The following is a 9,199-nucleotide window of genomic DNA, read 5'->3' as shown; positions in this document are numbered from 1 at the left end:
AATACCCATGAAATTACTTTTAACAAAAATGTCTGTTTTTCAAATTTTTCTTCAGATGAATCACTATTCCAAATACTTCCAATCTCTCTTTTGAAATTGATTTATTTTTCAAATTTGCCCTTCATATCAATCACTCTAGAGTAAAGTTGCACCTTTAAATTCTCTTTGTTTCTTTTGTTCTTAAAGTTTGTATTGTGTTTTCTCAGTAAAAACTGATCTTAATAGTAACTATATGGGTATTTTGGACACTTTCATGCCTTTTTTTAAGAAGATTTTACTTGCAACAGCATCATAAAGTTTAAAAAAGGTGATTACAATTATTAAACTTAAGGAAGGGAAGGTTTCAGCAATTTACCGTGTATATATATATATATATAAACTTGGTATTAATTAAAATAAACCAAAAACCAAAATGAATATTTTAATTTTGGTTTATTTGGTTTGGTTTTCAATCAAATAAACCAAATACCCACCCCTAATTGCTGGTTAAGGGGTATTTATGATTCAATTAACCAAATTGTGAGTTCTTGTTTGAAATCAAACCAATACCACTAATTTTTGAAAAAATCGTTAACTGAAGCCAATTCGAAACCAATCAGTTACTTGTTTGATCAATTCGGTTTTTTACTGATGGATACTTTGGTTTTTCAACTTTTTATATTTATAATATATGTTCTAAATAAATATATAAATACTATAAATACAAACAATATATATAATTTATTATACATAATATATAATATATATAAATATATATGCCGGTTAGTTCAATAAACGAAGCCCATACTGATACCAATGGTTTTTGAAAGACACCGAACCCGGTGAACTGGATTTTTTGGCTTGGTATCCTCATTTCGGTGTGATTTTTTGATTTTATTGATCATACAAAACCAAGTGACTACATCTCCTAATTAATGTGTTTGGACTCACAGCAGCAATAGTCATTTCCGCTGCAGAATCACACACAATGGGGATAAAAATGACCTTTCATCCCTAACCCCTGGGCGGCTGGGTTCTTCGATCAGGATCCAAGTCCCCAAAATTTTTAAATAAAAAATGTTTTTAAATTGTAGATTTACATAAATTTGTCCGTTGGGTATCCTATCGGCTCAGAGAAGCCAGGTTAAAGGATGGAAAAATTGCCTTCCCTGAATAACAATTACTTTTCACTATACAAATGAATACATCAAATTTGTCGGTGTCAAACTTGCAATAAATCAGTACATTAAAATTTACAAAATGATATCGTAGGGAACCCATCCAATGGTGGACATTGATACCTTTAGACGGATGAATCTATGATTTAATTAGGGTTCAAGGTCAAATTCTCCCATTTTAGCTTGAATTTTCTTCAATGTTACGAAAAATAGAAAGAAAAAGAAACTAAAATCCGTTCACACAATCAATTTCACCAAAAAGAAACTAAAATCCATTCACGGATGAATCTAGAGCTCGTCGGATTGATTTTCTCGAATCGAAGGAACTAGTAACCAGCTCAATTGGGGGCTCCATGTCGCCATCCATTCCAAAATCAACGACCTCCAGCTCTTAACAGTCAATATTGCTACACATCATCACGAAGGGATTTAATATAAGGCACAAGTATGCAAAATCCTTTCAGTTATGCAGGTTGTGGATTTAGGAACCTAGGGCCAATCTCACATATGCAGGTTGAAATCCCCTCATAATTATGAGTAACTACCCGTTTGTTTAATTTCTTCATCCAACATTTCTACGCCATTCTCAGGGTCAAAGAATCAAACAAAATGGTGAAATTGAGTAATCAAAAAGAAATCCAAGAAAAAGAAGAGTTTAATTGAGCATTACCCATCGGCAACAGCATGTAGATCCTACCTGGGCAAAACAGAAACTTCAGTAAGAGCTTTCGTCCATCTCTACGCAGTGAATTCAAAGATTTCTTTCACCAAACTTTTGGAGTAAAGTCTTTGTAAAGGGAATCGATGAAGATCTAGCGGGTGGCCTTCACCTCCGATGGAAATACGACGAATCTCCGATAATATTCTTCAACTCCGGAGGTGAAGACACCCGTAAGACCATCATCGATGCACATCGAGAAGAAGAGTAAGAGCACCACGCTGACGCCGATGGTTCTTCTTGGACGGGGAAGAGAGGGTAGAAGAGAGTTGCGAGATATCGAGAGAGGGGATCGAAGAGGAGGTGACTGTAGGCTTCTGTATCGGTGGGTTATTAGGGTTTGGTGAGTGTATTTTATTGGGAGAAGGAATTGATTCAATGGGTATGACCTAGCACAAGGATAAGCAATCAAAGCTGTTGGATTGAAATCTTTGTATTGTAAGTCCCAAAGGATCGAATCTAACGGTTATAATTGATTTCCCTCCCGTGAAAAGGAACAGAGCGAGGTTCAATAAGGCAATAACTGGGTACGAAATCTAAAGCGAAAAAACCAAAAAAGTCTAGAAATTTCTTTTTTTTTTATTTTGAATTTTTTAAGTTTTTCAATTCATGTTATTTTTGAAACTACCAAATTAGAAATACTATTTTCTTAAAAATTTTTCTCTCCCACACATTCCAATAAATAAATAATCTAATATCCTAAAATTTCTCTTAAATAACTTCTCTCATTGTCCCCAACTTTCTCCTAAATTATCTCTAATTTAATAGAGAATTTCTCTCATAAATTATCTTTAATTCTTATTTATCTTTTCCCCCATTTTTTATCTACATATATCAAAAGAAAGTTTGAATTAAAAAATTTAAGAATTATTTAAATATTCTAACAAAATTATATAATAACTTTAAAATATTTATTAAAAAGACAAAAATAATTATAATCTATTTAATAATATTTGATGTAACCGTTCCTGGTCATGTACCAACTTTTTGGTATAGTACCTCATTCGTTCGTCTGATCCCAAGTGGCCTGTGACTCAGAGGCTGAAGTGGAGCTCCCTAGTGGCAAGCTGTCTGGTGGCGAGCTACCTAGTGGCGAACTACCTGGTAGCGAACTGCCTGGTGGCGAACTACCTTGATGAGTTGCTTGGTGGTGAGCTACCTGGTGGCGAACTGCCTTGTGGCCTGGGAGGTGCTGAATTGACCAAGTGCCAGGCAGGTGCCGAACTAACCAGGTGTCGAGCTGGGTTGGTTAGGTGACGAGCTTCCTTGCTCTTTAGAGTCCTGCAAGGAACCAAATGTCAGAGGACCCGAGGTGGCTAACCCGGCAAGGTCGCTCTAATGCTTAAGTCAGTACTCTCATAGTAGGCTACGAGCTAAAAATCATAAAGTATGAGAGCTAGAATATGTTTATTTGCTTACTTGCTCTCTCCCCTTTCCCTTGGGGTTTGTGCCTTTATATAGGCATTGTTTGGCGTTGGCTTCACGCACCATATTCGAGATTTCTGCGAAGTTGTCTAAGTGGTTTGAGATTCCTAGAGGTAACCGCCATGCACGTTGACCACCCTCCTGATCTTTCGGCACGTGGGCCAACTTACAAGGATCGTGGGAGAGTTAGGATATGCATGCTGAATTTGTCGGTGAGCACGTCTTGCAGGTCGCCAGGTCGGCGTCTGTGCCAAGCCACCAGGTCGCGCCTGGGCCAGGCTGCTAGGTCACGCCTGTGCCAGGCTACCAGGCCGCGCATGTGCCAGGCCGTGCCTGTGCCAGGCCGCGCCTAGGCCGCCAGGTGGGAAACCATCAACTTGGCTAAGGCAAGTTGTTTCCAAAGCAGTTTCGGGTGTCACCTAGTTGTTCTTAGGTTCCATGTGTCACAATATCATTGGAGGGTCAAATCCACCCTCATCATTTGCCCCCCACTCCTGAGCCGAAAGTAACTCGGCGAAGGGAGTAGATTTCTCCTTTTGGCCCGAAATGAATAATTCGATGAGCTCGTAAGCATCGATTCAATTCCTTAGGCTCTGAGAACGACTCGCAGTCCACTCCTTGATTTTGCCCATGCCGAAGAGGCGGCTGGGTCTTATATGGTGAGGAGTTCTTCGCTAATTCGATATTTTGGCCCTCAGGCTCTAGGAGCGACTTGTAGTCCACTATCCTTGGTATTTGATTTTGCCCATGCCGAAGAGGCGACTGGGTCTTATATGATATTTTAGCCCTTAGGCTCTGGGAGCGACTCGTAGTCCACTCTCCTTGACTTTTCCCATGCCAAGGAGAAGACTGGGTCTTGTGACGAGGAAGCCTCTTATCAGTTTGTCAGTTCGCGCATGGACAGACCGCTAGGTCGGCGCCCGCGCCAGGTCAGAGCATGTGCCGGCTGCCAGGCCGCCAGGCCGCGTGCAGGTCACCAAGCCGCGTGCTGGCTGCCGGGTGGGCGCCTTAGAGCTATGATTGTGCTACATCAGCCTCGTAATGCCGGTCACCCACTCCTACAATAAGCTACTAGGAACTCGACCTTCGGGGGCAACACTACTAACTTTGGGTCGCCAGCTTACACGGGAGCCTTGGAAGGCTCGACTAGCAAGGGCGCCCATGTAGTCTATTGGCCGCCAACTCCCACGGAAGCCACAAAGAGCTCATCTTTGTAGAGGGGACCTCACGAAGAGGACTGATGAGGTTTTATCTGAACTGAAAGTAAAGTTGGTAGAGCTGCTTAGTCTGTTAGCTCCCTGCATAGTCTTTGAGTTCATAAAAAATGGAAAGTATAAAGCGAGAGCTTTTGTTTCTAAGAAATGAGGACTTAGCTTTCTAGAAGAAGAGGACTTAGCTTTTTAGAGGAGAACTTAGCTTTTTGTAGCGATTCCCACAAACGGTGCCAAATGATGTAACCGTTCCTTGTCATGTATCAACTTTTTGGCTAAGTACCTCATCCGTTCGTCTGATCCCAAGTGGCATGTGACTCAGAGGCTGAAGTGGAGCTCCCTAGTGGCGAGCTGTCTAGTGGCGAGCTACCTAGTGGCGAACTGCCTGGTGGTGAGCTACCTGGTGGCGAACTGCCTTGTGGTGAGCTACCTGGGAGGTGCTGAACTGACCAGGTGCCGGGAAGGTGCCGAACTGACCAAGTGCCGAGTTGGGCAGGTTAGGTGACGAGCTTCCTTGCTCTTTAGAGTCCTGCAAGGAACCAAATGTCAGAGGACCCGGGGTGGCTAACCCGGCGAGGTCTCTCTGATGCTTAAGTCAGTACTCTCATAGTAGACTGCGAGCTAAAAATCATAAAGTATGAGAGCTAGAATATGCTTACTTGCTCTCTCCCCTTGCCCTTGGGGTTGGTGCCTTTATATAGGCATTGTTTGTCATGGGCTTCACGCACCACATCCGAGATTTCTGCAAGGTCGTCTAAGTGGTTCGAGATTCCTAGAGGTAACTGTCGTGCACATTGACCACCCTCCGGATCGTTCAGCATGTGGGCCAACTTCCAAGGATTGTGGGAGAGTTAGAATATGCATCGAATTGATCGGTGAGCACGTCTCGCAGGTTGCCAGGTCGGCGCCTGGGCCAGGCCACCAGGTCGTGCCTGTGCCAAGCTGCCAGCTCGTGCCTGTGCTAGGCTGCTAGGTCGCGCCTGTGCCAGGCTGCCAGCTCGTGCCTGTGCCAGGCTGCCAGCTCGTGCCTGTGCTAGGCTGCTAGCTCGCGCCAGGGCCAGGCCGCCAGGTCGCGCCTGTGCCAGGCTGCCAGCTCGTGCATGTGCCAGGCCGCCAGGTCGCGCCTGTGCCAGGCTGCCAGCTCGTGCATGTTCCAGGCTGTGCCAAGGCCAGGCCACTAGGCCGCGCCTGTGCCAGGCCATGCCTGGGCCGCTAGGTGGGACACCATCAACTTGGCTAAGGCAAGTTGTTTCCAAAGCGGTTCCGGGTGTCACCTAGTTGTTCTTAGGTCCCATGTGTCACAATATCATTGGAGGGTCAAATCCGCCCTCATCAATATTAATATTTCTAATAATTATATATCTTTACAAAATTCATAATGAAATTATGTGCAAACAATAAAGTTATTGAATAACTTTCAATTATAATAAATAGATTAAGATTTTAAATATTTAGTTAAATAACTAAATATTTAACATAACTAGATTTTAAATAGTTAAAATAACAAAATTATGTATTAATATTACTATAATTTTATGGAATCTTAAATTCAACAAGTGATTAATATTTTAAAATTTAATAATGATATTATTTTAATAAATAAATAATATTGTAAATAACTAATTTCATTTATACTAATTAATAATTCTAGAAAATAACTTTAAAAAATTATTGTTTATTAATAATAATTTTAAAAAATTAATCTATATATACTAAAATTAGTATTTATTGTATTTCAGTAATTATTTCTTGTTTTTTATGATAACTATATTTTCAATAATTATGTATAAATCTATTTTTGTTTTTTTATTTAATATAAAATTTTCAATAATTATTGGAATTTAAACTACTGTTACTTAACTTTTTAAATTTAATTTATCGTGCATTTATGCTATAATTTTTAATAATTACTGGAGATTAAATTATTTTTCATGGGTTAGGTTGGGGAGCTGGTCATTCAGGTTATATTGGTTCAGGTAAATTTTATGTTTTGTCGGTTAGTTCAAAAGATTTAAACTTAAAAAAAAATAAAAATTAAATTTATGATATAAAATATTTTAGCCTAAGAAATATTGGAATTTTCCCATTTTCCCCATATTAAAAAACTATTTTTAATACACACACACACACACACACACACACACACACACACACACACACACATAATATATATACACATATATATATATATATATATATATATATATATAAATGGTCGGGTCGTTTGATTTTAATCAATTTACAAATGACCAAAAAGAAACTAATCCAGCCCAATCAGGTTGGGAAATTGTTGAATCAAAGCCGATTGAAAATAGTAGAAATTGGGTTGGTCAGTTTCATTAGTTTGATTAGGAATGGCAACGGGGCATGGGGCGGGGATGAAGACATATATTAGCGGGGATCTCATGGGGTGGGGATCAAGGTCCCCACGGGGCAGGGAATGCTCTCCCCATCCCCGCCAACGAGGTTGAAAGTTTCCTCATCTTCGTCCCCACGAGGAAAAATCCTCCTCATCCCTACCCCTTTAGGATAGACCCCCATGGGGATCGGGGAAATGGGGAAAATTTCCATCCCTAAGTTTGATAAACAACCATATCTAAAATTAATTATTGTTATCTTTATATTGTAAAAAAAATTATTAAAAGTAGTGTGTAAAATAAAAATATTAATTACTATATAAAACAATTATATACTCTTACATGTTTCTATTGTTTATCTTTAATTTAACAAATTCCATGTATCACACAGGTCCCCGCTACTAAATAACTAACTGGGTATGAGATCGGATCTCATCTGATCCCCCATCTCTCACGATGAGATGTGTGGTGTCAAATTATGAGATTATGCTGCAATGTGTTGGATTTTAGCTAGAGCGCGGAATAGTAGATCCACATTCAATATACATGTACATGTCCATATCTCCTCCCAACAAAATGAACTCTGATAAGTCCTATAGATCGTGCTCACATTGTCCTCACAACGAGTTCGGCTTTGGTCAAGGCAATGCCTGTTCAAGCAGCCTTTACAACCTTGCATTGAGAATAATGTACTATATTTCTTGGGGAGATATTCCCAATGCAAGGTTGAAAAAGGCGGTTGGAATGGTGTAGACACAGGCTTGCCCTGACAGAAACCGATCTCCCTCACAACCATTTGCATTTGTGCATTGGGATATCACCCATGAATAAACACATACAAGTATGGAGATATTTTCAATACACGGTTGAAAGTGGCTATGAGTATGGTGTGGTCATGGTCTTATGAGGAGGGAATCCGATCCCCAACAAAACACATCCCAATACCCTCTCAATATGATCTAACATCGCATATCTTACCATGAGATTGGACTCGTAGTGTAATGAGATTTGCATTGTCATATAATGTTGGAATATGTGCTGTTGGTAGGAGATCCATCTCTACAAAGGACTTTGACCATGATATGGGACCTATGCTGTCGGAAATACATGATACGGGAAGGATTGAAAGGGGCATTCTACAATTTGAATGTTTTTGTTTTCATTTGTTTTTGGAATCAACACATCAGCAAAAAAATAAAAACATGTTCTTGAACTCTGTTTTTGCCTTTTTGCTTTTAAAGGAAAAACCAAGTTGGTTTTGTTTTAAAAAACAATACATATTTTTGAAACCAACAAAATATTGGTTTTTAAAACAAAAAAAAAATTCTACTATAGAAATTATATGATTTATAGAACATAATGTTGAATAATCAAATGAAAACATGGTATTAAAACCAGATTCAAGAACATATTTTTGGTTTCAGTAGTGAAAACAAAAAACACATACACAACCAATAACATGTTTCTTATATTTATGTTTTAAGAAGCAATCTGTTTTCAAACAAGTTGATTTTGATTTGTTTTCTGAACCAGCAACAAGGAAAACAATTCATGTTGTAGAACACCCCCTTAATGATCCCCCATCAAGCTTCTCATCGATCAACTTTGCATTACTTGATCTTTTATCAAGGTTGGATTTTCGTTTGAGCTACTTGATCTTCCATCAAGTTTCTTATTGATCAAGTTCCAATTCTGAGGACCATATTAAGTGATTAGCTCTTTGATCTTGGCATTCTCAACTGGTCTCTAATAGCCTCTAACACAAAGCTTAAGTTATTGCCCAATTCTCATGATTCTTCCCTATAACAAAGTTCTCACCTAATCACTTTCTTCCTCACCCTAGGTGTTTTGATTCCCCAAAACCCATTAGTGCCACCCTCACTTCCATTCACATGCCTACTCTCCAAGGGCTAGAAGCCCACTCTTTATTTTGCAGCTTTAATGGAGAGTTCAAAACCTGAAAAGCCATGGCAGTACTCTTCCCCTCGCTAGTGGAGCCTTCAATTCTCAGTGGGAGAGAAGGTGTAAGAGGTACAAAGAGAAAATTCACCCTTTGTTAGTTCGCTGTTGCTTATTTGATGAACTGGATAGTCCTAGTTGCGCTGAACCATAGGATTGGATTATTCCTACTTTGAATAAGCATTTTCAGAAATTTACCCTTACCATAACCATTAACAAGGACCGACCAAGAGTGTAATTTGAAAGGACAGAGCAACTCTTTGCTGCAAATGAAAGTTCAAAGACCTGAGTATCACTACCCCTAAAGTACCGGGTTGTATAGTTGATTGATGATCAATAAAATCTCAGTGGTGTTATGAATTTGTAGAAAAG

General features: G+C 39.4%; 1 long non-coding RNA gene across 1 annotated transcript; it reads right to left on the bottom strand.

Annotated features, from left to right (window-relative positions):
* Positions 1-1,144: 1,144 nt before the first annotated feature.
* On the bottom strand, positions 1,145-2,397 carry LOC148844149 (uncharacterized). The gene is made up of 2 exons (XR_016102990.1): positions 1,855-2,397; positions 1,145-1,564 (listed from the first exon to the last, which is right to left on the bottom strand). It is a non-coding gene; the product is annotated as an uncharacterized LOC148844149 (long non-coding RNA).
* Positions 2,398-9,199: the final 6,802 nt, after the last annotated feature.

This window comes from Nelumbo lutea, chromosome 8 (assembly GCF_056320005.1).
Source record: "Nelumbo lutea isolate HS-2025 chromosome 8, American lotus-T2T, whole genome shotgun sequence".
In the NCBI taxonomy this organism is placed as follows: Eukaryota; Viridiplantae; Streptophyta; class Magnoliopsida; order Proteales; family Nelumbonaceae; genus Nelumbo; species Nelumbo lutea.
Note: the sequence above shows the minus strand (reverse complement) of the source record. Positions and strands in the feature narration are given on the sequence as shown.